At 43.7% G+C, this 27,983-nt stretch overlaps 1 protein-coding gene and 1 long non-coding RNA gene across 5 annotated transcripts in view; both read right to left on the reverse strand.

Annotated features, from left to right (window-relative positions):
- RNFT2 (ring finger protein, transmembrane 2) overlaps positions 1-27,983 on the reverse strand; it is a 167,791-nt gene that overhangs the window by 35,291 nt on the left and 104,517 nt on the right. The gene's annotated exons all lie outside the window — the stretch shown is intronic.
- Positions 13,203-20,071, reverse strand: LOC141073937 (uncharacterized). Of its 2 annotated transcripts, XR_012227114.1 has the most exons (4): positions 18,420-20,071; positions 15,382-15,560; positions 14,133-14,559; positions 13,203-13,852 (listed from the first exon to the last, which is right to left on the reverse strand). It is a non-coding gene; the product is annotated as an uncharacterized lncRNA (long non-coding RNA). The 2 variants fall into 2 exon arrangements; XR_012227103.1 differs by lacking the exon at positions 18,420-20,071 and having other exon boundaries at positions 15,382-18,409.

The following is a 27,983-nucleotide window of genomic DNA, read 5'->3' on the forward strand; positions in this document are numbered from 1 at the left end:
TCCTGCCACTGTCTGTCTGTTGTCCGTGCTTCCTCCTCTCTCCTCCTGCACGGAGTCCCGTCCCTTTGTAACCTCTGAAGCCTGTAGTCTTTCCAGTTCCTCGAGCCACCCCTATAGGTTCCAGCTGTCGCGGTGTCTGACCCCCGTGGACCTGCCCCTAACGGCCCCTGTATAGGGGTCGGCTCCACCTGGTGCGCTCGTCCTGGGGCCTCAGTTCCGCGATCCAGAGGGTCCACTCTCGGACGCAGTCCATACCCTTGAAGCGTCACACATGGGCTTTAAACTTCTTGATGACACTGCGCATGGTAGACACAGGAACATTCAGGTCTTTGGAGATGGACTTGTGTTAGGAATGAGTCACCCTAGGAGGCAAAAACAGAAATACTAGCTAAGTCCAGAAAACCAGAGAAGTTGGCAGCTATCGGATTGCAGACCCCTGAACCTATCAACAACAACTAGCAGTAGTCGTGGGGGGTTCCTACGGTGCCCTAGACCCCTCGATCACAGCGGGAGAACTAAATAGCCTAAAGACAGAAAGGGAAATCTAAACTGCCCCAGAGCAGACCCCATAGCAATAGGCAGCCCCCAACATATAATGATGGTGAAGCAAGATGAAAAACACTCAGACAGATAGAAAGATAGGCTGAGTAAATGATGGGGCCCAAGCTAACTAAATAGGACAGGATAGAAAAGCTGCTGTCTGCAATCCGCCAAAACCCTATCAAAACAAGAGCCAACAGACTGATAGGGAAAAAAGCCCTGAAGACGCTAGGCTTCAAAAAGACTATATCAGTAATAAGGTATATTCTGAAGACAGAGCAAAAAGGAATTCAGCTCACCCCAGCAGGGAATGGCAGAAATCCAGAAAAACAAGGCAAAACAAAACCAAAACACAAATGCAAAAAGCAGAGCAGAAAACTTAGCTTTTGAGGAGCAGGAATCAGACTGGTCTCCTAGAATCCCTCTGAGAAATCACCAGCAAGGCAGAAAGGCGTCGGCTGCTTTATATCCAGTCAGCAATTCCAGTCACCCAGTCATCATCATCCTGCTCAGGTGCTTGGTAATCAGCCTCACTACCTTCCTTCACCAGAAGAGGGAGTTCATCAGACCTCAATGGTGAAGGGGAAAATGAACTCACAACAGACTTGTAGCCTTGAGATTGCTCATGCTTCCTCACAATTTGGTTTCTCAAGTCCTCAGACAGTTCTTTGGTCTTCTTTCTTTTCTCCATGCTCAATGTGGTACACACAAGGACACAGGACAGAAGTTGAGTCAACTTTAATCCATGTCAACTGGCTGCAAGTGTGATTTAGTTATTGCCAACACCTGTTAGGTGCCACAGGTAAGTTACAGGTGCTGTTAATTACACAAATTAGAGAAGCATCACATGATTTTTCGAACAGTGCCAATACTTTTGTCCACCCTCTTTTTTTTATGTTTGGTGTGGAATTATATCCAATTTGGCTGTAGGACAATTCTTTTTGTGTTTTTTCATTTAAGACAAATTAAATGAAGATAATACCAAAGAATTGCAGGGGTGTCAATACTTTTGGCCACAACTGTATATATATTATATATATATATACACACACACACACATACATACAGTGCCTTGCAAAAGTTTTCGGCCCCATGGAACTTTTCATCCTTTTCCCACACATGCTTCAAACAAAGATACCAAATGTAATTTTTTGGTGAAGAATCAACAAGTGGGACACAATTGTGAAGTTATTTTACATTTTTGTGGAAATTCAAAAACTGAAAAGTGGGGCATGCAATATCATTCGGCTCCTTTAACTTAATACTTTGTTCCGCCACCTTTTGCTGTGATTACACCAAAGAATACCAAAGAATTTGTGTTTGCAATAATTTTCAGGAAGAAACTGAGTATCATCTGACAGAATTGCAGGGGTGTCAATACTTTTGGCAACAACTGTGTATAATATATATATACACACACACACACACATATATATATATATATACACATACATACATACATATACACACACACACACACTAGATGTGTGCCCGATCAGGAAGGCAGTAACAAAACAATGGGGGCAGCTTTGTGGTGGTGGGGGTGGCAGCCCACCCACTTCCGTGCAGTCACAACCAGCAGGAGAGAATGTTTTGCGGCCTGTGCTGGAGATGGTGTGCGGTGCCACTAGAGGGTGACCGCACCCAATCTCCAGCACAGGCCTGAAGCCGCCGTCTTTCCTGCCGGCTGTGACTGCACGGAGGTGGGCAGGCAGCGGCGGGGTCCGGCGTATGTAGTCAGGCGGTGGGTCCTGGCAGGGGTCCGGCGGCGTCATCCCTCTCATTATACTCTCTTCATTACACCCCTCTCGTTATATCCCCTCGTTACACCCCTTTCACAGCCTCGTGATCGCAACGGCGGCCTGGATTCGAGCGGCAGATGGGATATGAGTGTTGGTTGGGATCCAAACAGCGGCCGGGATCGCAGCAGCGTTTAGGAACGCAGCGGCAGCCTTGATCCGAGCGGCTGCTGGGGTCCCAGCGGCGGTCGGAATCACAGTGGCATTCGGGATCGCAGCGGTGACCTGGATCTGAGTGGCAGCTGGGATCGCAGTGGCGGCCTGGATCCGAGCGGCATTATTTGGGTGTTCCAAAATGGCGGTCGGCGTACTTCCGGTGCGGCGCAGTGGATTGTGGGATTCGGGGACTTCCAGACGGATGTGGATGACAGACAATTTAAGGCCATATATCTAGATATCACATATACATACACATATGTACACGCATTAATGCCAGGACAAGTTAAAATGTCTTGCCAGTTATTAATAGGAACAGACATCCACAATGCTATAGTGCTATGGAAAGGCGGTGACACAACCACTCACACAACCAACATTTGCATGGTGGTTTCTATAAGGTGCCAGCCTCAAAGTTACGCACATTGCACTACTGCTGGCTAACAGTTCATTGGCCTTGCTTATACTTTAAGGTCACGCAGGCTGATCAGAACCTTTTGTCTACATCTCAAAAAGTAATTACACCCCGATTTCCCAGAACATCACAAGGTCAAGCTGCATTCTGCAGAGAAAGTAAACCTGAGGTATTATCAATAGACATGAGTGAATCTTCTACAATATAAATTTGCTAGGTTTGTTCAAGAAATTTTGTTTGGCCCAAATTTGGTGCAAAACAAGCTTGCCAGGAAAGAGTTAAGAAAAAAAAACCCACAACTTTTAATCTCACCTCTTCTTGACTCTCCCAATAACTCTCCTGCCACTGCTTGTCCTTTGATCAGCTCCTGTGTGTTCTATCTTCCTCTCTTTCCAGGCGGCTTACAGTGCTCCAATTATTCACACACATTAGAAATGTTGATAGCGCTCCACCTGTCGGTGTACGGCCTGATGAAGTTCAACATTGAAGGCAGAGATTGAGAAGAAAATAGAATAGCGGATCCAATCAGAGAGCCATCAGTGGCGGGAGAGATATGTAGAGGGATAAGAAGATGCGACTATAAGATTTTTTTTAAGCTCCTTCCAGTTGGCCGCCAATTTGCTGGGTTTTGTGCGAATCACAATTTTGGGAATAAATTCGTAAAACAAATTAGATTTGTCACGAATCAATTAGCTCATCTCTAGTTATCATGACTACCTCGGCTAAAATACCCAGTACACTACAAGTAACTGTGTGCTGGCACCTTATGAAACCTTATTATAAATGAAGAATACTAAAAAAACCCACCCTTTCCATTGACGAAAGGAGTGTGAATGGGTGGTCCACCTGCGAGACCTCATGTAGCAGCCTGACTTGGCTGTGACCTGCCCTTGTATCAGTGTGTATGGCATTTTTCAGTTACATGTTGTGGTGTAATATATTTTTTCAGTGAATTACTTCGCTTTTTCGGCTAGTGATTAGTCTGAATTATGCACTGCCGTGTTTATTAGAACTCTATTAATGAAACCAAAGAGAACATTTCTAATACTAATCCCAAGATATGGAAAAAAGCGGTGTGTGCCATTACCTAATAGCATTTCTCATGGGTGAAATTACACTTAAGCAGCAATGAATTGTAAATCTGCTTGCCTTGAAAATAAGTCTCCATATCGCGCTGGTTCTCAAGCCAGTACCCCCCTGAGCTGCACCTAAGCCATCTCATTCACCCAAGCAGTACCCTGCTCTGCACTGATGAGTGGCAGGAATCCCGGAACAGAGTTGTCTACAGATGGATTTCTAGTTTAGTTGATATGTGCTACTTTGTATATTTTTTTTTTTCTTATTGAGCATTTTCTTGAAAATAAGTCTTCATACAGAGTTAGGTCTCAATAAGAGCTGTATCCCCCTGAGCAGAGTCTTAGCCTTAAATTTAAATCCAAAAAGCCTAAATGAGAGATAAAGAGAAGCAATTGTTAATGAAAGTGGCTTAAATGACCACAACTTATCATACTTCTGCCATTTGATATCAAGCTGTGGAATAAAATACATAAAAACATAATAAGGCAGATCTGTTCTCCTTCCCATCCTTACTTATCCAATGTAAGAACACATACCAGCACAGAAAATCAGCAAAACACAACCCAAATATAGAATTGTGAATCTTTCCTGTCCTTGCAGCACAAGAATTCAGTCTTGTGTGTGGTTGATAATGACTAGCCGTCCATAGTGTGTATAGCTAATCATTATGTATTATAGGGGTGAACTATATTGTAGGGGTGCGCTTACAGTTTACTTTAATAGGTTACAAAAACGTCATTCCTTTCTAGCTGTAATCATGATTTATTAAAAAAAAGAAATATTCTTACCATCCACAATCACTATTTCCACAAGTAAAAAAGCCTACTGCTCTGTTCATCCAGACCCTCTTTGTTCATTAAAAGAACTATAACAAAGGGCCATTACCTAAATCACAAATGTGTTCTCTTTCTATAGAAGAGAGATTAACTTTCTAATCACTGGGGGTCTGACTTTTGGCACACCTATGTATCCCGAGTTCAGGGCTCTGTAGCCCTATCTTGAATGGAGCAGAGATGCACATACTCGTCTTAAGCACTATTCAGTGTCAACAAGACTGCAGGAAAAAGCCAAGCATGGCGCTCGGCTATTTCCTGCAGTCTCTTAGTCAATGAATGGTGCGAAAGCTGAGCATGTGCACCATCACTCCATTCAAGATGGGGCTGCAGAGCCAGTTCTCGGGTTTACTGGGGATACTAGTGGTTAGCTATAGCAAGCTATTCCCTTTGCAAAGGATAGGGGAGATTAACGTGTGATTTTGGGAACAAAACTTTAAAGGGGTTCTCCGCCCTTAGTCTACAAGTCTACAGTCACTGTGAGGATTCTTGGTGCCGATGCCAGGAGCGGAAGATCATACGACAGCAAGTATTCAATGTGCACACTCTTGGCTACATTCCGACTAAATGGAACCAGTCTATTAGGAAGGTGGCTGGGAGTATGCATATCAAATACTTGTGGTCACATGACAGGCTGCTCCCGGCACCAGAGAATTCTCACAGCATGTGAGGATTCACAAGTCAACAGTCACATAGAGTAACTGCAGACTTGAAGCTTAAGACTGGACAACCCCTTTTAATAAAATCTGCCATCCAGGAAATGCAATAGCTGTATGGGTGAAGGGGGTTACTATGTAAAGAATAGAGATTGCTAAGCCATTCTGGCTTTGTAGAAAGGTGAGTGACAGTGGTGCACCACCAATTGTGGCAGGCCATGCGGCCCCCATGGGGCCCAGGAAAGGCCCTGGCACCGAGCCCCCTCCGCCCATCATTGCAAGTTCAACTGTATCAGCATCCTGGATGCCGATACAGTTAAACTTGCAATGATAAAACAAGGACCGAGCCTCCCCCATTGCTTTGTTTTGGAGTCTGACGTCTCAGCACAGTGGGCACGATGACATCGCTACAAGACGCCTGTTGCGCTGAGATGTGCTCGCTCGGTGGGGGAATGAGCAGGAGAGGTGAGTATTGTATCTTTTTTCTAAATCAGCAAGAACATTGCGGTGGCCAGAATTCTGTATGGAGGACTATGGGGTGCATAACACTGTATGAGGAGTGCATTATACTGTATTGAAGGACTGCGTGGAGTGCATTATACTATAAGGAGGACTATGTTGAATGTACTATATTGTATAGAGGACTATGCGGGGTGCATTATACTATATGGAAGTCTATGTTGGGGCTATTGTAACACATGAAGAGCTATGTGGGAGCTTTTATACTGTATGCAAGCAATTGTACAGTATGAAGGTTTGTATGAGGTCCACCATACTCTATGAAAGGGCTGTGTGTTGGCCATTATACTCTATGTAGGCCCATTATATTGAATAGAGGACTGTTTGGGGATCATACTGTGTTGAAGACACCATACTTTTTCAGGGGAGTTGAGGGGGATACACTAGGGTCATACTGTGCGTGTAGAGGGTATGGTGGAGGAATTCAGTGTGGGGGTATGTTACACAGTGCTTGTGGGGCACTTTTGTTGACTTTATGAGTGCAATGAAACGGGGATCTAGGGCTCCAGTAGGAGGAAACACGGGTATAACATACCTGGTAATGTGTTTTTTTTCATGAGACATGACGGCACCACGAGAGAGGGGATCCGCCCAACAAGGACAGGAAACCTTCAAGATAAAAGGGGCGGCTCCTCTCTCCGCATCAGTTGTTTTACAGAGCACGAATGGAATTCCACAGGTTAGTATATAAATAATACATCCTTTACACTACTAAATTTCCAACCCCCAAGGGAGTGTATAATGCAAATAATGCATCCTACTAATGATGTGATCAATAGGGAGGGAATATAGGGGTGCCGTCATGTCATGAAAAAACACATTACCAGGTAATACCCGTGTTTTTCCATTCTACATGACGGCACCACGAGAGAGTTACAGATATTTGTATTCTCTTAGGGAGGGATCACTGCTTGTAACACTCTTCTCCCGAATGTGAGATCAGAGGTAGCAAGGGCCGCCTTACAGATTTGGTAAATGGGAGCGTCTGCTCTCTCCGTCCAGGACGTTACCATGACCCTCGTGGAGTGGGCTTTTATACCTTCTGGAATAGCCCTACCTGCACTGTTATATGCTAGCATAATGGCCTGTCTCACTCATCTAGCTACAGTCTGTTTAGAGGTTTTTTAAGGCTCTTCCTTGCCCCTTGGAATGAGACAAATAAGGCCATCTGTTTTTTCTCCAAGGTCTCGTTACCTTTAAATACTGCAGGAGACATCTCCTCACATCTAGGCAATGAAGCCTCTCCTCCCTCTGGTAGTTAGGGTTAGAACAGAAGGATGAGCAGATTATCTCCTGAGCCCTATGGAACCTCGGGAAGGTGTGCTGGATCTAATTTTAACACAACTCTACTGCCCATGGCCTGAGTGTAGGGAGGGTCTGTTGACAATGCGAGTAAATCCTCAACCTACATGTCGATGTGAGCGCCACTAATATTTTTGAAGTTAACACTTTATCTGATGTTGTGTTCAATGGTTCAAACTGACTCTCTGTCAGAGATGATAGGACTAAATTTAGATCCCAAGGAGGAGGAGTAGGGGACGGGACAGAGTCAGCTCTAGCACAGGCCCGGAAAAACCTGGCCACCCACCTATTGTTTGACAGGTCACAGTTGAATAAGGTTGCCAGGGCTGAGATATGTACTTTGAGGGTACTGACAGTTAACCCTAATCCTAAACCTTTCTGCAGAAATTCCAGTATTGCCACTATCGGAACTTTCCCTTCCCGTATTGGGTCTGCGGTAGATAAGAACTTTTGCATATCCTCCTACAAATTTTTTGTAGTCACTGGTTTTCTGCTACTGAGTAAGGTGGATATTAACGCTGCTGAGAATCCTTTTTCCTCTAGTAGTGACCTTTTAAATCTTGGGCTGTCAACTGCAGCCCGGATTTCTGAGGGTGATTGAAGGGACTCTGTGTTAGAAGGTGCTAGACCCCTGTCACTGACATCACTCTCAGCCAGTAGAGTGTAGGTGTGCTGGATCTATGGTGTGCTGGACCATGGTCTTTTTGGTCAAAAGGGGCTATCATAATCATTCCGGCTCCATCCTCTCTGATTTTCCTTAAAACCGCTGGTATGAGGCATATTGGAGGGAAGGCGAACGGAAGACCTGATGTCCACTCTATCCTGAAGGTGTCTACTGCCAATAGTCTGTCTACTGGACTTAGGGAGCAGAATTTCTGAACCTTGCTGTTGACTTTTTTTGAGGCGGAGAAATCTATACTGGGTTTTTCCCACATGTGAATTATCCTTTGAAAAATGAATTCTTTTAGGTACCATTCTCCTTGCCTCAAGTGGATCCTGCTCAGACAATCTGCCTTTAGGTTGTCTAAACCTCAGATATGCAGGGCCGGTAATGAGAGGAACTGGTGTTCTGCTAGAGTCATGATCCGGCCTCAAGCTGCTTAGCAGAGGCCCTTTGACAAGAGCAGTCACCTTCAGCCTAAAAGGACCGGTGACTATCTGCATCAAGGACTGAGAACTGGTGTCTCCCTGGTGGTTTACATATGCAACCACTGCTTGGTTGTCTGATAGGACTCTCACGTGTTGTCCTCTTTAAGTGTGGTAACAACTCCTCTGGCGTTCTTTTTCGATTGTTAGAATTTCTCAATCGTTTGAGGATAGCTTTCTCTCCTCCTGGGCCCAGGGATCCTGGAGCCATAATGTGTCTAGGTGGGCTCCCCTCCGCCAAGGATTAGCATCCATTGTGACCACTTCGAGGCAGTGTGTGTGTGTGTGCAGGGTAGTCCTCTCGGAAAAGGACGCTCTGTAATCACCACCTGAGTGACTGGAGTACAGAGTCCGGGAGGGTGAGCTTTTACTCTAACCGTCCCTGAAGTTCCCGGTTGTTCTGCAGCACACCCCCTTACAGTTCCTTTGTGTGGAACTGGGCCCATTTCACTGCTGGCATGCAGGAGGTGAGGGACCCCACACCAACATGGTCCTCCACAAAACTATTTATGGCTTTTTTTTATCTCCCTTGTCTTAAGGGGGTTTTACACTAAGCGAGATCGCTAGTGATATCGCTCAAGCGTCACCGATATTGTGACGCGACAGCGATCACGCTAGCGATCTCGCTAAGTGTGAAATGTAGCGGCGACCGGACCCCCCGTCGGCTATCGCTGATCGTGCTCGAATGTGCAGGTACATTTTTCCATCGCTGGCGTCCCGCTGTCCAGTAATTATCGTTGTGTTTGAAGCTTAAAAACAACGAGCGACGTCGATAGCGACGCATGGCTCAGCGACACAGGCGTGACTTACCGTCCACGCCTCCTCTGCCCTATTGGTCTTTACAGCGCTCACAATGTGCGAAATGTATCGGACAAAGGTATAAAAGACAACGCTGGAGCGCCTCATTCAACACTTTGTTCCCATGCATAGTGGATGTTAACCGGTTTGGCTTCAACGTTCCAGTGTGAGTCGCTACAGCGTTTATATTTAAACGGCTTTCACAACGCGGTTGCTTCGGCGTCCCTATTGCAATCGCTATTGCGCTTTTATTAGTGGATTCATTTTATTCATCAAAGAACAACTCTGTTTGCCAGGTATGTATTTCAATAGTACCATGCAAGGTGTTTTTTAGAGTAATACTTTTATTGATTATTGTGTTGGCTTTCTACAAATGAAGCTCTTGTTACCAAATAGTCTAATGATTTTATTTTGCAGTTTTTATATCATGAACGGCGCAGAGCGTGCTATTGTGGCTGCTGCTTTGGTGTTGGAGGCTGGTCGGCTACATGAAGAGGCACAGATGCAAGAGAGGCGGTCCAAAAGAAAGCGGCGCATGTGGACCAGAGAGTGGCTGGCGAAGAGGTCCGAATTCTCACACATGCAGCTCGTAAGAGAACTGCAGGAGAACAATCCTCAGGATTTCAAGAACTATCTGCGGATGTCAGAGGACTCTTTCAATTTTTTACTAGCCAGGGTGACGCCATTGATTGAAAGGAGAAATACCAAAATGCGAGCTGCAGTGCCGGTAGACGAACGATTGACCGTGAAGCTGAGATTCCTGGCCACCGGACGATCACTGAAAGATCTGCAATTTTCTTCTGCCGTTTCTTTGTCACTGCTCAGCAGTTTGATTCCTGAAACATGCAATGCCATAGTTCAAAGCCTCAGGAGCTACATCCAGTTTCCAAAAACAGAGGCGGAGTGGAAAAATATTGCCTCTGATTTTCAGAGGCTTTGGCAGTTCCCAAACTGTGGGGGGGCTTTGGATGGTAAACATGTGAGGATCACCCAACCGCCGAAAAGTGGATCCTATTTTTACAATTATAAGGGCTATTTTAGTGTAATCCTTATGGCCCTTGTTAATGCTAACTACGAGTTCATAAATGTTGATGTAGGCATGAACGGCAGGGTTTCAGATGGGGGAGTGTTAGAACATACACTTTTTGGAGAGCGATTGACCAATTGTGACCTGAACCTGCCTCCCAACACAGAGACAACCGGCAACCTCAACTTTGTTTTTGTCGGTGATGAAGCCTTCCCGCTGCATGCCAATCTGCTGAAACCGTACCCCCCAAAAAAGTGTGACGGAGCAAACACGGATATTTAACTACCGTTTGTCAAGGGCACGAAGGGTTGTGGAGAATGCGTTTGGCATCATGGCCAGCCGCTTTCGGATTTTCCACACACCCATAAACCTAAAGTTGGAATCCATTGACTCGGTCGTTATGGCTTGTTGCGTGCTGCACAATTTTCTGCGGCGCCGCGATGCGAATGATTACACTCCGCCTGCCTTTGTGGACTCTGTTGACACTACAAATGGTCAGGTTCTTCTTGGTGGGTGGCGCGACAATGATCCCGCAGTACCTGGACTTCAAGCACTGACAAGGGGAAGAAACCGTGATGATGCAAAGGCTTGCAGGGACCAATACTGCCAATATTTTAATGGGCCTGGTGCTGTTACTTGGCAGCATCAAATCTAGACAGCAAAACTGTTTATGTAACATGTTTATTTCATTCTTGTGTGATAAAAACAACAATAAATTCAAATAGTTGCTACTTTACAAAGTGTTCCTGGTTTTTAATAGAAAAATAAAAAAAAAGGGAACATGGCCCTGCGACACAGTATCAGCACTGTAGCATCGGCGTTAATACGCCATTTTTATAACCGCCCTTAAGTGGACGCTATAGCGTCACCGATAAGCGCGCAGTAGTACCATAACTTAAATTACGCAGTAGCGTCACCAAATGAGGCGCGAAAACGTCGTGACGTCACGTCGTTCTTGTGGGCGTCCCTGCTGCGTAGTGAAAGCGAAACAGGAAGCAATGGCTGGTAGACAGAGAGCTACACCTTGGGGGGAGGCCGAAATGCGTTTCCTGGTACAGGAGATGGAGAGGCGCGATTATGCGTGTGGACAGGCGCATGCACATCCCATGAGACACAAGCGGGCTGTGTTGCGGAGAATCAGGCGAGGACTGTTACGCCGTTTCGGAGTTGAGCGCACCACAACGCAAATAAGGAAAAAACTGGCGGATCTGCGCTTTCGCTCAAGAGACCTCCTCACCAGCCTCCAACAACAAGTGCGGAGGGACCGAGGTGAGTGTTCCACATAGTATGTTTTAAACATATGTTATATTAGTTTTTACATTTTTTTTTTTTATTTACGACAGGGTTTACAGTGTAAAAAAAAAAAAATTACATTCACACATGTGAAATTGCACAACTCAAATTGAAGTGCTATTGCACTCAGTATTAATTTTTTACAAACAGCGGCGCATGCAGCGGCCCCAGCCCCATCAGCACCTGCAGCACCACCAGCCCCCGCAGCACACGAAAGCCCGGCGGTGCAAGCATCTCCTGAAGCAGAGTCCGTAAGTGTTTAAAATACGTTTGTTCATGTTATTAGTATTTTTATTGGGTTGAAAAATACAAGAAAAGGGGGGGGAGAAGGAAGTCAAGGTTCACATAAGGCGAACGGAAAATAAAAACCAAAGTGTAATCCAGGGAGGAAACAAAAGCAAAAAGATTGTAACCAGACCTGATGGTTAAAATTTTTTTTTTAAAAAAAATTAAACGTTAGATACAAAAAAGATGCTTGTTGGAGAGACAGATAATAAAAACTTTTGCAAGAAGTATTCGCTTTCTATAATGTAGTATTACAATACCGTTTCATTTTTGGATGTTTTTACCGCTTTGGAAATGCTCAATGCACAATTTCCTATTTTTAGATACCAGAGCCCGTAAGGACCCCCTCGCCCCCCTCAACGCCTCAACCACAAATTGCTTCCTCCACTTCATCCCCAATGGGTGTGTTTTCTCCAGCATCACTCCGAGAAGCTGGAGCAGACTCGACCTCCGGTAATCAACTAACTTTTTTATTTTTGTTTGAAGCATGTGTGAAATGATAATTTGTGTAACAGTTGTTGACATAGTATATATATATACACATTTTCTTTTCTAGTACGTGTTGCCACTCAACGTGGAAGGGCTGTTATCTCCTCATCTGATGAGTCAGAGGCGGCACAAACACGTAAGTGTTTTTTTACAAAAAAGAATGAACCGTATGCACCCATCTGCTGCCACTTTACACTATGGCCCCATATTGCGACCCATAGGATATGGCCCCATTTGCTACCACACCTACATTATGCCACCATATGCTGCTCCACATACTATGGCACCATATGCATGCACATTTACAAAACGCCCTAAACAATGTAAATTTCCTCAACAGAAATACCAACCTTACCTGAACTCTTGGCAGCACACAGGAGGGCGATGTCTGCGTTACACCAACTCGGAGTGATGCTGGACCAATTTGTGGCAGCCCAACCGCAGGGTGAAAACCTTTAAATTACTTTCGCGTTATATTTAAAGTTTTACCTTTTTTTATTTTTTTGTTAAAAAAATATATCTATGTCATGTTGACATATGTAAAACTAAAAAGGTTTGTTTAAAAATCTGTCAGAAAAAAGGAATTAAAAAGCCAAAAAAAAACAAAATTAAGAAACTGACAGTCAGTAACTAAAACATTAAAAACATGTTATTTCGAAAAAACAATTCTACCTCTCATGTGGCACCTTTTTTTGTCATCGTAACAGATAGAATAGTAATTTTATAAGATAACACACTTTTCCAGATGGAACACTACACGTAACAGGATAATTGCTGGCAGTTAACTACACACCAGACTAGGAAACCTGCCTTTATCGCGTGGCAAACCACTTTGTCTCAGTCTACAAAGGACTTGAAATCGTGATCATGTGAAATGCAAAAAATTAAATTTTATTTCTTTTTTTGAAACAATAAGGATAGAAAACTTATTTTTTTAATACAACAAGTAAACATAAAAACTATAATTGAGTGTAAAAACAGTCAGAGTCATTCAGTTGCTGCCTTCTAGGATTTATGAATGGGGCAGACTGCAAATGTGGGGTTCCAAAGTTCATGCTCTGTATTGGCTGAATCATCCTTCTTGACGTGCTGGTTACATGTTCTTGTGTCTGCGGCCATGGGTTTAGTGACATAGACTGGGCATCCACAAGAGTATAACTGTCTGTAAGTTGTCCAACAGCAGCTTTATTTAGCGCTTCAAATATTATTCTCTCGGCCTGAAGCCTTTGCGTTACGTCGAGAGACCGAAGTCTTTCGTCCACCATGTGTGCAAAGCCACCAATTGCTTGTTTTTCCTGCAGAACCAATATGTTCTTTGCTAAATCGACAAACTCTGGAAAAGGAGGAGCGGTGGCCTTTCTTTTTCGACTCACTGGGAGACGCCTTTGCACAGTGTACGCTCCTGCGGACACACTTGCCTCCTCTGCAATTATGGACATCCTGTCGTCGGTTGCGTTTGATGTTGTAGGGGTTTCCTGTATGACACATGGTGTAGGTGAGACCTCTTCTGTTACATGCTGCAAGAACAGAAAAACCAGGTTAAAACACAGAAAAAGTAAAAAGAGTTTTTTCTAAACACATAACAATAATTTATTATGAGGGGGGGGGAAAGTGGTACTGGCTATGTACTGACATCGACTATTTGTAGAAATTATGTTATGATAACCCAATTACAGATGTACAGTTATCAGCTGTGAACAAAGTTTCAAATCATCGACTTAATCATTAAAACTCAACAGTAGCATGTACATATATATGCATCATTGGTTTTTTGAGGGAAACCCAAAACATACTTACATCGACAAGAGGGGAATCAGGCCGTGTCACTGTTTCTTCCTCTTGTGGCAGTGACATAGAACAATGCATAACCCTGGGGATTTCCTGGTCTCGCGTAAACTCCAGTAAGTTGTAGTACCACAACTTCGGAACATACGCTTCATCGGTACCCGCCCCCGACCTTGTAGACTTTTCCACCTTGTTCAATTCCTTCTTGAACACAGTGCGTAGAGCTTGTATTTTTTTTTTTAATAACAGCCTCATCTACCGTTTCGCTGGGATGATGTTCTTGATATAGATGTACAAGTTTCTCATATGCAACCTTCTTTTTGTACTTATTACTGTAGTCTGGCGACTTCACCTTCCAGAGGCAGGGCATTGACCGATACATCTCAATAAATTGGCGTATGAAGTCTTGGCTGCTTGCTACTTGGCTACTTGCTGCCATCTTTAAAAAAAATAAAAGGAAATGGTGAGAACGTTTCATTTAGGTACGGACATACATTAGATAAAAAAGAGTTTGAATCGCATAAGCTTGGTCGCTGTCCTAGAAAAGTATCACGTTCAACTATTACAAAAATGGGGGCGGGCGCGGTTTCAAAACTAAAATGGCTGCTCAGACATGTGCATATGGACAAAATGGACATACACAAGATAAAAAAGAGTTTGAATCGCATAAGCTTGGTCGCTGTCCTAGAAAAAGTATCACGTTCAACAATTACAAGAATGGGGCCGGGCGCGGTTTCAAAACTAAAATGGCTGCTCAGACATGTGCATATGGACAAAATGGACATACACAAGATAAAAAAGAGTTTGAATCGCATAAGCTTGGTTGCTGTCCTAGAAAAGTATCACGTTCAACAATTACAAGAATGGGGCCGGGCGCGGTTTCAAAACTAAAATGGCTGCTCAGACATGTGCATATGGACAAAATGGACATACACAAGATAAAAAAGAGTTTGAATCGCATAAGCTTGGTTGCTGTCCTAGAAAAGTATCACGTTCAACAATTACAAAAATGGGGGCGGGCGCGGTTTCAAAACTAAAATGGCTACTCAGACATGTGCATATGGACAAAATGGACATACACAAGATAAAAAAGAGTTTGAATCGCATAAGCTTGGTCGCTGTCCTAGAAAAGTATCACGTTCAACAATTACAAAAATGGGGGCGGGCGCGGTTTCTAAACTAAACTAAAATAAAACAATAAAATAAAACAAAAAAAAAAGCATACACAAAAAATAAAACTTTTGAACCAAAATAAACTTACCTTTGACGGTGTGAAAAATCCGAAAGTTATGGCGAGAAAAAAAAAAAAAAAATTTGCACTGTTGATTCTTCTGATGGTCTCAAAAATGGAGGTATTGGAAAATAACCAACGCTGATTAGTCTTCAAGAGGGTTGCTGAAGGACGAATAGCAAAATCAAACCAAAAATGCACTTTTGTCTCTAGGAAGAAAAATGCTGGTTTAGAAGCTAACCACGGCGCTCCAGAGATTTAAACTGAAACGCTACTACGTCCTCTTTAATGACGCCGCCGGCCAATGACAGCGCAGCGGTGACCACCAATCGGCGCTTTGGGGGGCGTTGTAAATTAAACGCTGAAGCACGCCCACCGAGGTCTGAATCGGTTTTTGTTTAGTAATGTGAAAGGTACTCAACGAGCAACGAGGTCGCTATGCAGATCGCTGATCTCTCTAGCGTCGTTGACGAGATTGGACTGTTTGAAAGCTATCTAGCGATCACGTAACGACACAACAGCGATCTATGCCTGGTCGGATCGCTATCGTTATCGCTGGTGCGTTGCTTAGTGTAAAAGGCCCTTTACTCTGGGAGCTGCTCCACTGAGTCCACTGTTAACCTCAAGAATTTCTAGATCATCGCTGGTTCCAGGTTTTTTTTTTTTAGTTTTTTTTTTAGGTCCAACTGTCATCCTAACGTCTATAGTGTTTTCATCACTATTCTGACTTGATCTTGACCGCAAGGGAGATTTCTTCCCCATTCCCCATAAAGAAGTTGTCCCGATTAGGGTATCACCAGAGTATCTTTCCCTCTGAGGAGCGCTGTGACTTCTGCAACTAGCCTTGTGAAAACTTGGGGGCTATCACTACTCCACAGGGCAGGGCCCTGTATTGGAAATGACGCTACTGAGACCCATCCGGACTGTCACTCTGAGACATATATGGCCTTATTGCCGGATCTGGTGATAAGTGTTCTTGAGGTCTTGGAATTGTTATATAACATTTGAGGAAGGAGGAGTTCCGCTGCTGGCCTTATCTCCATCTTGGAAGACAGGATTATCAGATACCTATTGAGGTCTTTTTAGAATTATAATTGACCTCCAGGAACTATCTGGGGCTTATATCGAAATCTCTTCCAGGACATGTTTGTCTAAGAGTGAGGTTGTTTCCCCTTTCAGACCGTCTTTCTTTGAGAGGACTGCATATGTCCTCGTGGAAGCTAGTGGTGGAACCTTAATTCCAGACCTGATCCCACAATTTGCCAGATCCAGGTGCTGGACGAAAACCTCTCCTAAGCTGGGAGGAAGTGCACCTGAGAATGCCTGTACCTGGAAGGGTTTCTTGGTGTCTTTGGAGGGCTTGTTAAGGTAGAAGCCTCTCCCACCTTTGGATCGTTTGTCAAAGTTGTTTCTGTCTCGATCCTTATATTGCAGTCTCCTGGATTTCCGGCCCTTCCGAAAGGAGCGCCGAAAGAGGCCTGTTTTTTGGGAAAATTTTCTTTTTGTTGTCGGTTTTCCCTAATACGTCATCCAATGTCTGACTAAAACAGGAAATTTCCCTCACATGGTAAAAGGGCAGAGTTACATCTTTGCCTGTGTGGCCCCAGCCAGCATTTAAGCCATCATGCAAGGCATTCTATATTAGCCAAAGTTTTTTGCAATTGCGGGCTGGTTTCCCAATCCGGTCCCAGGCCAGCCTCAAGCTGCATAGTGGCCGCCACCTGACGTACGCAGTCATGCTCAGTCTAGAATGGCTGGTGTCTAATTTTCTGTATAGCCTTGCTGAATCCTGCTGAAGTCTCAGCTAGAAATACTGCCACTGCTCTTATGGCTGGTATTGCCTCTAGGATAGTCTCCCTGGGGGATTCTTTGCTCTAGCTGATCCTTCAGGATATTAATCCATATCTTAAGGGATCTAACCACACCAGTGGCCACAATGGCCGGTCTAAAGGTACTGTCACACTTAGCGATGTACCAGCGATCCCGACCAGCGATATGACGCGGTCAGGATCGCTGGTGCATCGCTAAGTGGTCGCTAGTGAGCTGCCACTCAGGCAGATCTCACTAGCGACATCGCTGGGGACGGGGATCGCTACTTACCTGTCACACCAGGCGATCCTGCGTCCTCCCGCCCGGCTCCACGCGTCGCTCGTCTTCACAGCAGGAAGCGCCACAGGAAGCTGACGACGAGAAACAGTCCTGAACGTTCTCGCGCGATCAGCGATAACCAGCGGGGGAGCCGGTCGTAGGTAAGTATCAGACACAGAGATATCGCTAGCAATATCGCTATAACGTCACTAGTTATAGCGATATCTCTTAGTGTGACATGCCCTTTAGTGATTCAGCTGAGATCTCCCAGGCTGTTTTAAGACAATTATATGTCTTTCTGTCAGAGGTTCTTTCAGGGAACCTAAATCCTTAAGGAGCAGGGAGGACTTTCTCGCGACCTTTGAGATTGCTACCTAAATTGTTGAAGCCTCATCCCAGGATGAGGATGTCTCTTCCTCAAAAGAGTACCTCCTTTACAGGGAATTGATTATGGGTCTTCCTCTGGTTTCTTTCCCATTCCCTTTTAATGAGTCCTTGCCAAGAATAGGGAAGGCTTTAATAAGCTTGTCCGTACTATATCCTCTACTAGGAACGTATCTTTCTCATCTGAGCTACTTTCTCAGTAGCGAGATTTAATTGAGTCATCCTCTGATCCCTCTGGGGTCTTCCTGAGAGATCAATGAGGGTCTGGCCTATCCCTTGCTTTGCTATCCATGTTTGTTGACTGCAAAGCCCTTCCTGATTTACAGACTTCAGACTGAATCAGGGATATCCGCCTCTCAGCAGAGAGGGTGTCTCTTCCGCTACTGTTTTAACAATACAGGCCTGACATAACCTCTTATTACTAGGGGACTTTTTTACATAAGGAATATTCCTTATTCCTTTTTTCTGATTTCCCCCTTTTTGGGGGATCTCCAATGCTCTACCCCACCAATGTATGTAAAAAGAGGGGAGAGAGGAGACAAGAGAGAGAAAGAGAACAGACATTATCGTACTGGACTTTCTCGAAGGTCACTCACCACTCGGATGCTTTACAAGACGGGTACCGGATCTGGAGGCTGACTGGTCTGTACACATGACTCCCATCGGGACTGTGGACCCCTCCTTTTTACCACCATGACGATCCTCCTGTACGCTGTCCGAGCGGCTTCCACTGTAGTTATGGCGCATCTGGCTCCTCTCATGAGCGAGACCGCCACTCCTGTACCTCCTGGCGCGGCTGCAAGTGCTCTGGCAAAAAAGGCTCTCAATATTAACAAGTTAGCTGCTGCTGCTTTCAGATGAGAACCGTTACGTTCAACCTAGAATGGTTGGTGACCCCTGCCAGCACTTCTGACATTACCCCATTTTTTTTTGATGATCACCTGGTTGATCCTGCTCCTGCCGGTCTCATGCGCTTCTGTATCTCATCCCCCGCATGCAGGCTATGCCCGGCTGCGTGCACCCCCAGTAACCATTACCAGTGTGCGCTGAATTCCTCTCCATGTATGTGCCCCGGAGAGCGCCCGCCTTTCCCCTGGGTGCACGCTCTTTGGCAAGTTCCTGGTGCGCGTCTCTGTCCTGTGTGAGTACAGCCACTATCTGGCGCATCACTTCCGGTGCGCGCCCGGCTCCTGGCTTTTCTGGCGTTCTTCTGACACCCGGCCGCCTTGACACTCGGTACCGCAGCCCCCTCCATTCCTGGATCTGCCCAGAGGGGGCGACAATGCTGCACCACCCCTGGCTACCAAAACACCCTGGTCACCGCCACCTCCTCCATACCTGTGCTGGATTTTACCTGGAGGGAGCGATCACACCGCTGGCCATCATTCCTGCAGGTACTGCTTCTTTTCCATGGCCAACACGGTGACCGGCGTCCTGGGCTCAACAGGGAGGAATTCCGAAAAGGTCCTCCGAGGAGTCTTACCTCTGTCCGGGCACCGATGTGCCTCACGGGCTGCATGGCCACCACACGTTAACAGGGAGGGAGCACAGAAAGTGGCCTCCGTGGACTTCTATGGGGTATAGACATCTGGGAGGGTACACCGCATGTGGTTTCCGTGGCATCAAACTTCACCTGGGCATTTGCCTCACGGGCTGTGGCCATGCACTCACTCAGGGGGGGCATAGGAATATATGGCCCCTGAGGCGACTATCGGTACCTGGTGACGGGTGTAGCAGACCGGAGCCTGCCAGTAATCACCCGACCCAGGAATCCTCTTCATTCTTCTTTCTTCAAGAATCTTCAAGAGGTTTTCAACTTGAGGGTTCCCCTTCGAGTACAGGAAACCAACTGATGCGGAGAGAGGATTATCTTGAAGGTTTCCTGTCCTTGTTGGGCGGATCCCCTCTCTCGTGGTGCCGTCATGTAGAATGGAAAAAATTACTTTGTATAGGCTGTAATGTTGTGAGTTATGCTCTTCAGTGATCCCACCAAATCTTAATTTTTCTTTGGGCAGGTAGGGAGCTTCTGCTTTGGGGCCCCATGATTTCTATGTATGCCCCTGCTGAGTGACAACTCGTATGGGATCTGTGATGGCTGACATTGTGTATTGGTGTAGCAACTTACGTTCAAAAAGCTTCACAGAGGAGGAAAGTTCAGATATTTGTACTTCTTAACCCCTTTATCCCCTAAGACTGTTTTCACCTTCATGACCATGCCAATTTTTACAATTCTGACCAATGTCACTTTATGAGGTAATAACTCTGGAACATTTCAAAGGATCCCACAGATTCGGAGATTGTTTTTTCGTGACATACTGTACTTCATGATAGTGGTAAAATTGGTTTGATAAGACTCATTTATTTGTGAAAAAAAATTTGAAAATTTGGAAAATTTAGCAATTTTCAAACTTAATTTTTATTACCTCAAATCAGAGTCACACAAAATAGTTAATAAATAACATTGCCCACATTTCTAATTTACATCAGCACAATTTTTGAAACATTTTTTATTTGTTAGGAAGTTATAAGTGTTGAGATTTGATTAGTGAGTTCTCTTTTTTTAAAAAATTTTTTTAATTTTTTTAGGGACCACATCACATTTGTAGTGACTTTGAGGGGCCCATGTGAGAGAAAATACACAAAGTGACACCATTCTACAAACTGCACCCCGCAAGGTGCTCAAAACCACATTCAAGAAGTTTATTAACCTTTCAGGTGCTTCACAGGAACTGAAGCAACTTGGAAGGAAAAATATACATTTAACTCTCTTTATGACAAAAAAAAACTTATTTTAGATCCAATTTTTTTTTGTTTTCACAAGGATACCAAAAGAAAATGGACCCTAAATTTTTTTGTGTAATTTCTCCTGAGTACTGCGATACCCCATATGTGAGAGAAAATTACAGTTTGGGCATACAGCAGGGCTCGGAGGGGAAGGAGCACCGTTTGACTTTTTTGAAAGCAAAATTGTCTGGAGTGGAGAGCAGACGCCATGTCGCGTTTGGAGAGGCTTTGATATGCCTAAACAGTGGAAACCCCCTACAAGTAACCTCATTTTGGAAAATAGACCCCCACAGGGAACTTATGTAGATGTGTGGTGAGCACAGACGCTTCACAAAAGTTTATAACGTGAAATTAAAAGAAAAACAACAAAAAAAAAAAAACAAAACACCTTTTTGCCACAAAAATTATCTTTAAGCCGCCAATTTTTTTTTCTCACAAGGGTAAGAGGAGAAAATGGACAGAAAAAAATTGATGTGCAATTTCTTCTGAGCATCCAGATACCCATATATAGGGGAAAATGACTTGGTGCACAGCAGGGCTCAAAACGGAAAGAGCACAGTTTGACTTTTTGAACGCAAAATTGGCTGGGATTGAGAGTGGACGTTATGTTGCATTTGGAGAGCTCCAGATGTGCCTGAACAGTAGAAACCTCCCACAAGTGACCCCACTTTAGAAACTAAGCAATTTATCTAGGTGTGTTGTTTTAGCCCCAAATTTGGTTATTTCACAAGGGTAACAGGAGAAAATAGACCCCAAAATCTGTTGTGCAAATTTCTCCTAAGCCGATACCCCATATGTGACATTTGGAATGCAGACTTTGATGGAATGGTCTGTGGGTGCCATGTAGCGTGTGCCTAAACTGTGGAAAACCCCATTTTGGAACTGATCTTGTGTTTCCTGATATGTAAATTTCATAATGTAGTGGCATACGCAAGTTGTGTAGCTTAAATCAGGTTGTCATACATGAGTTGCGCAAGTCAGAGATTAATTTAGTAGTCCATGGGTGTGTGGCACAGTGTGTGGTATCTCCTGCAACTGAAGGTACCACATACCGGTCTGGCCTGCACATCGTGATAGCAGGTAAGCTTTGTACATTGCCATCTGTACGATGTGCAAGGCCATTTTCTTGCACCACACCTTGGCTTTTCTCAATGCACTGTACGGCTGGAGGACTTTATCAGAGAGATCAACTCTCCTCATGTTCTTGTAACCCAGTACACAGTCTGGTTTGGTGACCTGTATAGCGGTACCTTGTACAGCGGTGGGGGTGCTGTCACCACAATGTATTGTGGTCAAGAAAAGGATATCCCTCTTGTCCTTGACCTCCAGCATGTTGTCGCTACATTGGGCTCTGCGCTGACCCTGTCTTAGCAACTGCCCAATTAGCTTCTTAGGGAGGCATCTCTAATGTTTGTGGACAGTAGCGCAAGTTGTGGTAGCTCAAGCAGAGAGGGATTTGAAGAGTGGGATGCTGGTAAATAAGTTATCTACGTAGAAGTGATAAAGCTGTGGGTGCACCAAATCCCACACAATTTTCCCACTCACTCCCAGGACAGGGAACATTAAGGGTTTTCATTTTGGTTGTCCTTCCCTTCATAATCTCTAAACCTGTGGGTGTACCCTGAGATATTTCCGTACCTGGCCCTCTTATTGGGCAGGTATAGCTGGAATTTTAGTCTCCACTTGAAATGTATTAGGTACTCATCCACGCAGATGTACCTTTGGGGAACGTCCACCTGAGCAAACTTGATGCTGAATTGCTCAATGACTAGTTGGTCAAAGTTGGGGTCATCTCGGGGAGGACATTGTGTTTTATCATTGTAACGCAAAATTTTTTGGATATCCTCAAATTGGTTACGGGCCAATATGGCCAAACTTCAGGCTTCTTCACTAACCCCATGTGAAGGACCAGGCTGGAATATGTCAGAATTTCTACTGCGACTACAGTGGTCCTGTTAGAAAATGATGAAGGATGGTTTTGTGCAAAATAATTGCTGGGTATACAAATTTGCTTGGGCCACCATGAGGTTTACAAAATTCTCAAAGAAAAAGACATTGAAAAAGGCTATATCTGTGAGGCCAGTAGTGTTAAATTTAATTCCTGATTGCGCCACAAAATCAGTGGCTCATACTTTTTGGGGAGTGAGGTCCATATGTGGTCAGTAAGATGGGTGCTGGTTCATTTTCTGTCCTGGGGCGTCTGCGTGGTGGTTCAGAATCAATTGAGGAAGAAGAGGAAAAATAAAGGAAGGTGTGATCATCTACCTCATTATCAGTGTTGGAGGTAAGGAGGGTGTATTCCTCCTCCGCTATCTAAAGTGGATGGGATGAGCGGAACATTTTTTCACGTGTACATGGTTTGTGTACCAAATTTTATTCAGGTGCTTGTGTGATTGCTTGGTATAAAATTTTGTTTAATTTAAAAAAGACAAAAAAAAGGATCTAGAAAGAGAAAAATACAAAAAAGATAAAAATTTGGTGAAATAAAAAACAAACTTACTAAACTGACGTCAGTTAAAAAATTATTACTGACACCAAACCTGACTCCATTCAGTAAAAAAATACTGTAATAGATGCCGATTATTACAGTATTTTTTACTGTCCCTAATCTTGGCCTGTCAACTAATCTACATTTTTTTTTAAATTCTTTTTTCACTCAAAAAAAGGAGAAAAAAAAGCAAAAACTGGAGGCCAATCACCGACGTAAGTCAGTGATCAGGGGTCGATGCCTGTAGGACGCATGCACGGATGCAGTTTTTTTTTTCCCACTCTGAAACTAGCCCTAACTTAATTTAGTAAAAAATACTGTAGTAGATGTTGATTACTAATGGTACTTTTTTTTTTTTTTACTCTTTACTATCTGACACTAACCCTGACTCAATTTTGTAAAAAAATACTGTAGTACATGCCAATTACCACAGTATATTTTTACTGTCCCTAATCCAGTCCTATCAATTAATTTAAATTATTTATCACGCAAAAAAAAAAAAACAACAACTGGAGGCCAATCACTGTTGTGCGTCAGTGATCAGCTCTCGACGGCTGTAGTGCACATGCATGTGGTGGAAAAGGGGATAAGAAAAAAAAAAACAGACAGGGAGGAAAAAAAGGCTTTGCCAAAAGTGAGTACAGACGCTACATTAGTCATGTGCATCTGATCAGCGGCTCAGCGGCTGTAGGATGCACTCACAGGGACAAAAAAAAAAGTCCTGGAAAACAGCTAGTAAAAGTGCAGACCTGTGATTTGTGTGACTGACCAGTGCTCGGCAGCTGCAGGACGCAAGCATGGAGGTGGTGCAAATGAGGGTAGAAAAAATAGACAGGGACAAAAAAAGTAATTGAAAACAGCGAACATAAGTTCCGATCAGTGATTTGTGCTCTCGGCAGCTGCATAAAAAAGAAACAAACTGACAAAAATTGAGCAATCAAGTACTGATCAGCGTCAGAAAGGGGGGCTGGGGATGAGGAAAACAGGAAAAAAGGGGGGAAAAGTGGATTGGGTGGATTAGGAAAGATCAGGGACGTCTTGCATTAAAGATATGACGTATCCATAAATTCAAGGTTGGTAAGTATGTACCGACCGGGATGTATGTCTACGTCCAAAGTCGTAAAATGGCTTTCCCAAACAAGGCTAATTTTAAAGTTAATTTAATCAATACATCTTAGAATAATAACAACAACTCACACAATTGGATATGTTTAAATACATTTTCCTGTGCTGAGATAATCTCATACAGGTCCTTCTCACAAAATTAGAATATCATTAAAAAGTTAATTTATTTCAGTTCTTCAATACAAAAAGTGAAACTCCTATTACAGAGAGTCATTACAAACAGAGTGATCTATTTCAAGTGTTTATTTCAGTTAATGTTGATGATTATGGCTTACAGCCAATGAAAACCCAAAATTAATTGGGTAGTAATTTTCGTAGTAAATTAGAATACTTTATAACACCAGCTTGAAAAATGATATTAAAATCCAAAACGTTGGCCTACTGAAATGTATGATCTGTAAATGCACTCGATACTTGGTCGAGGCAACAAGTGGCACTGCTGAGGTCTTATGGAAGCCCACGTTGATTTGATAGCAGCGTTCAGCTTCGCTGCATTGTTGGGTCTGGTGTTTCTTGTCTTCCTCTTGACAATACCCCATAGATTCTCTATGGAGTTAAGGTCAGGTGAGTTTGCTGGCCAATCAAGCACACTGATACTGTTGTTTTTAAACCACGTATTGGTACTTTTGGAAGTGTGGACAGGTGCCAAGTCCAGCTGGAGAATGAAATTTCCATCTCCAAAAAGCTTGTTGACAGAGAGAAGCATGAAGATCTCTAAAAATTTCCAGGTAGAACGCTGCGCTGACTTTGGTCTTGATAAAACACAATGGGGACCTACACCAGCAGATGACATGGCTCTGCAAACCATCACTGATTGTGGAAACTTCACACTAGACATCAAGTAGCTTGAATTGTGTGCCTCTTCACTCTTCCTCCAAACTCTGGGACCTTGATTTCCAAATGAAATGCAAAATTTACTTTCATCTGAAAACAACACCTTGGACCACTGAGCAACAGTCCAGTTTATTTTAAGATGCATCTGGCCTTGTCTTTTGGTCATGAGTGGCTTGACACAAGGAATGCGACACTTGTAGCCCATGTCCTGGATACGCCTGTGTGTGGTGGAGTCTCTTGAAGCAATGACTCCCGCAGCAGTCCACTCCTTGTGAATTTCCCCACATTTTTGAATGGCCTTCTCTTAATCCTTTTCAACGATGCGGTTATCCCGGTTGCTTGTGCAACTTTTTCTACAACACTTTCTTCTTCCACTCAACTTTTCATTAATATTCTTGGATACAGCACTCTGAATAGCCAGCTTCTTTAGAAATGACCTTTTGTGGCTTACCCTCCTTGTGGAGTGTGTCAATGACTGCCTTCAGGACATCTGTCAAGTCAGCAGTCTTCCCCATGATTGTGGAGCCTACTGAAACAGACTAAGGGACCTTTTTAAACGCTTAGGAAGCCTTTGCAGGTGTTTTTTGTTAATTATTCTAATTTACTGAAATAATGACTTTTGGGTTTTCATTGACTGTAAGCCATAATCATCAACACTAACAGAAATAAACACTTGAAATAGATCCCTATATTTGTAATGACTGTATATAATACAAGATTCACTTTTTGTATTGAAGAACTGAAATTAACTTTTTGATATTTTAATTTTATGAGAAGCAACTGTATATGTGCCCCAGCTGTGCACTGTGTAATGGCTGTGTCTGAAAATGCAGGAACACGGTCTGATCATACCACAGCTCCTGGGCAGGGGAGGAAGCAAAAAAGAGTATATAGACATTACAGTAGGCGATCACAGCCGATTCTTTTTGTGAGGCAAAACATTTCCCTGCCCGTTTCAAAAAAATGTTTCACCTCAGATGAAAGAATTATTTGTGATCACCTGCAGTAATGTATGTGTGTATACTTTTTTACTTCCTCCCCTGCCCAGGAGCTGTGGTATGATCAGACCATGTTCCTGCACAGTCAGACACAGCCATTACACAGTACACAGCAGGGGCACATTTAAAAGTTTATCTCAGCACAGGAACAATTTTAAACACATCCAGATGTGGAACTTATTATTATTGCAAGATCTCTTGATTAAAATGATCTGTTGGTGGGATAACCTCTTCCCGACATGCGTTGTATATATACGGCGCCGCAGGAGCTGCGTTCCCGGAAACCGCATATATATATATATATATATATATATATATATATATATATATATATATAGCGCCATGATAATGCAGGCTCATGCTGAGCGTTGCGCCGATCGGGTGCAGGTCTCAGCTCTATGTCAGAGCTGACATCCTGCAGCAACGCCCAGGATTGGTGCTAGCACTGATCAAGGATGTTTAACCTCCCTGCTGCCGCTGTAAATACCGACAGCAACATCGAAGAGCATCGCAAAGGGATTGAGCTTCCTGTCTGCTCCCATCAGCACAATGCAATGCGATCGCATTTTTCCAGAAAATTTTGCATTCAAAAAGTCAAATGTCGCTCCTTCACTTCCAAGCCTTGCCGTGTGCCCATACAGTAGTTTTCCTCCACATATTGGGTATTGGCATACTCAGGAAAAATTGCACAACAAATTGTCTAGTCTACTTTCTCCTGTTATCCTTATGAAAGTAAAAAAAAATTGGGTTTAAAGGAACATTTTTTGTAAAAACAAGTTAAATGTACATTTTTTCCCTCCACATTTCATTAATTCCTGTGAAGCACCTGAAGGGTTAATAAACTTCTTGAATGTGGTTTTGACTACCTTGAGGGGTGCAGTTTTTAGAACGGTGTCACTTTTGGGTAGTTTCTGTCATATAGGCCCCTTAAAGTCAATTCAAATGTGAGGTGGTCCCTGAAAAAATGGTTTTGTAAATTTTGTTGTAAAAATGAGAAATTGCTGGTCCACTTGTAACCCTTCTAACTGCCAAAAAAAATTTTTTTTTTAAATTGTGCTGATGTAAAGTAGACACGTGGGAAATGTAATTTATTAACTGTTTTGTGTGACAAGACTGATTTAACGAGATAAAACTTACAAAGTTTGAAAATTGCTACATTTTTTAATTTTTTGCCAAACGTTTTTCATAAATAAACGCAAGTCATATCAAATAAATGTTACCACTATCATGAAGTACAATAGGTCATGAAAAACCAATTACAGAATCCGTGGGATCCGTTGAAGCGTTCCAGAGTTATGACATCATAGGCCGGGGTCACACTTGCAAGTGTGATGCGAGAAACTCGTGAGAGACTCTCGCATCAATGCCCAGCACTCGGGACCGGAGTGTGCGGCTGCATGTATTTCTTTGCAGCCACACACTATGAGTGCCGGCGGCAGTGCCGGCGGCAGTGTCGGGTATTGATGCGCGAGTTTCTTGCATCACACTCACAAGTGTGACTCCGGCCATACAGTGCCTTGCGAAAGTATTCGGCCCCTGAAACTTTTCAACCTTTTCCCACATAGCATGCTTCAAACATAAAGATACCAAATGTAAATTTTTGGTGAAGAATCAACAAGTGGGACACAAGTGTGAAGTTAAACGAAATTTATTGGTTATTTTAAATTTTTGTGGAAATTCAAAAACTGAAAAGTGGAGCGTGCAATATTATTCGGGCCCTTTAACTTAATACTTCGTTGCGCCACCTTTTGCTGCGATTACAGCTGCAAGTCGCTTGGGGTATTTCTCTATCAGTATTGTACATCGAGAGACGGAAATTTTTGCCCATTCTTCCTTGGCAAACAGCTCGAGCTCAGTGAGGTTTGATGGAGATCGTTTGTGAACAGCAGTTTTCAGCTCTTTCCACAGATTCTCGATTGGATTCAGGTCTG

Source organism: Dendrobates tinctorius, unplaced genomic scaffold (genome assembly GCF_039654945.1).
Source record: "Dendrobates tinctorius isolate UK_male_01 unplaced genomic scaffold, ASM3965494v1 ptg000003l, whole genome shotgun sequence".
NCBI lineage: Eukaryota > Metazoa > Chordata > Amphibia > Anura > Dendrobatidae > Dendrobates > Dendrobates tinctorius.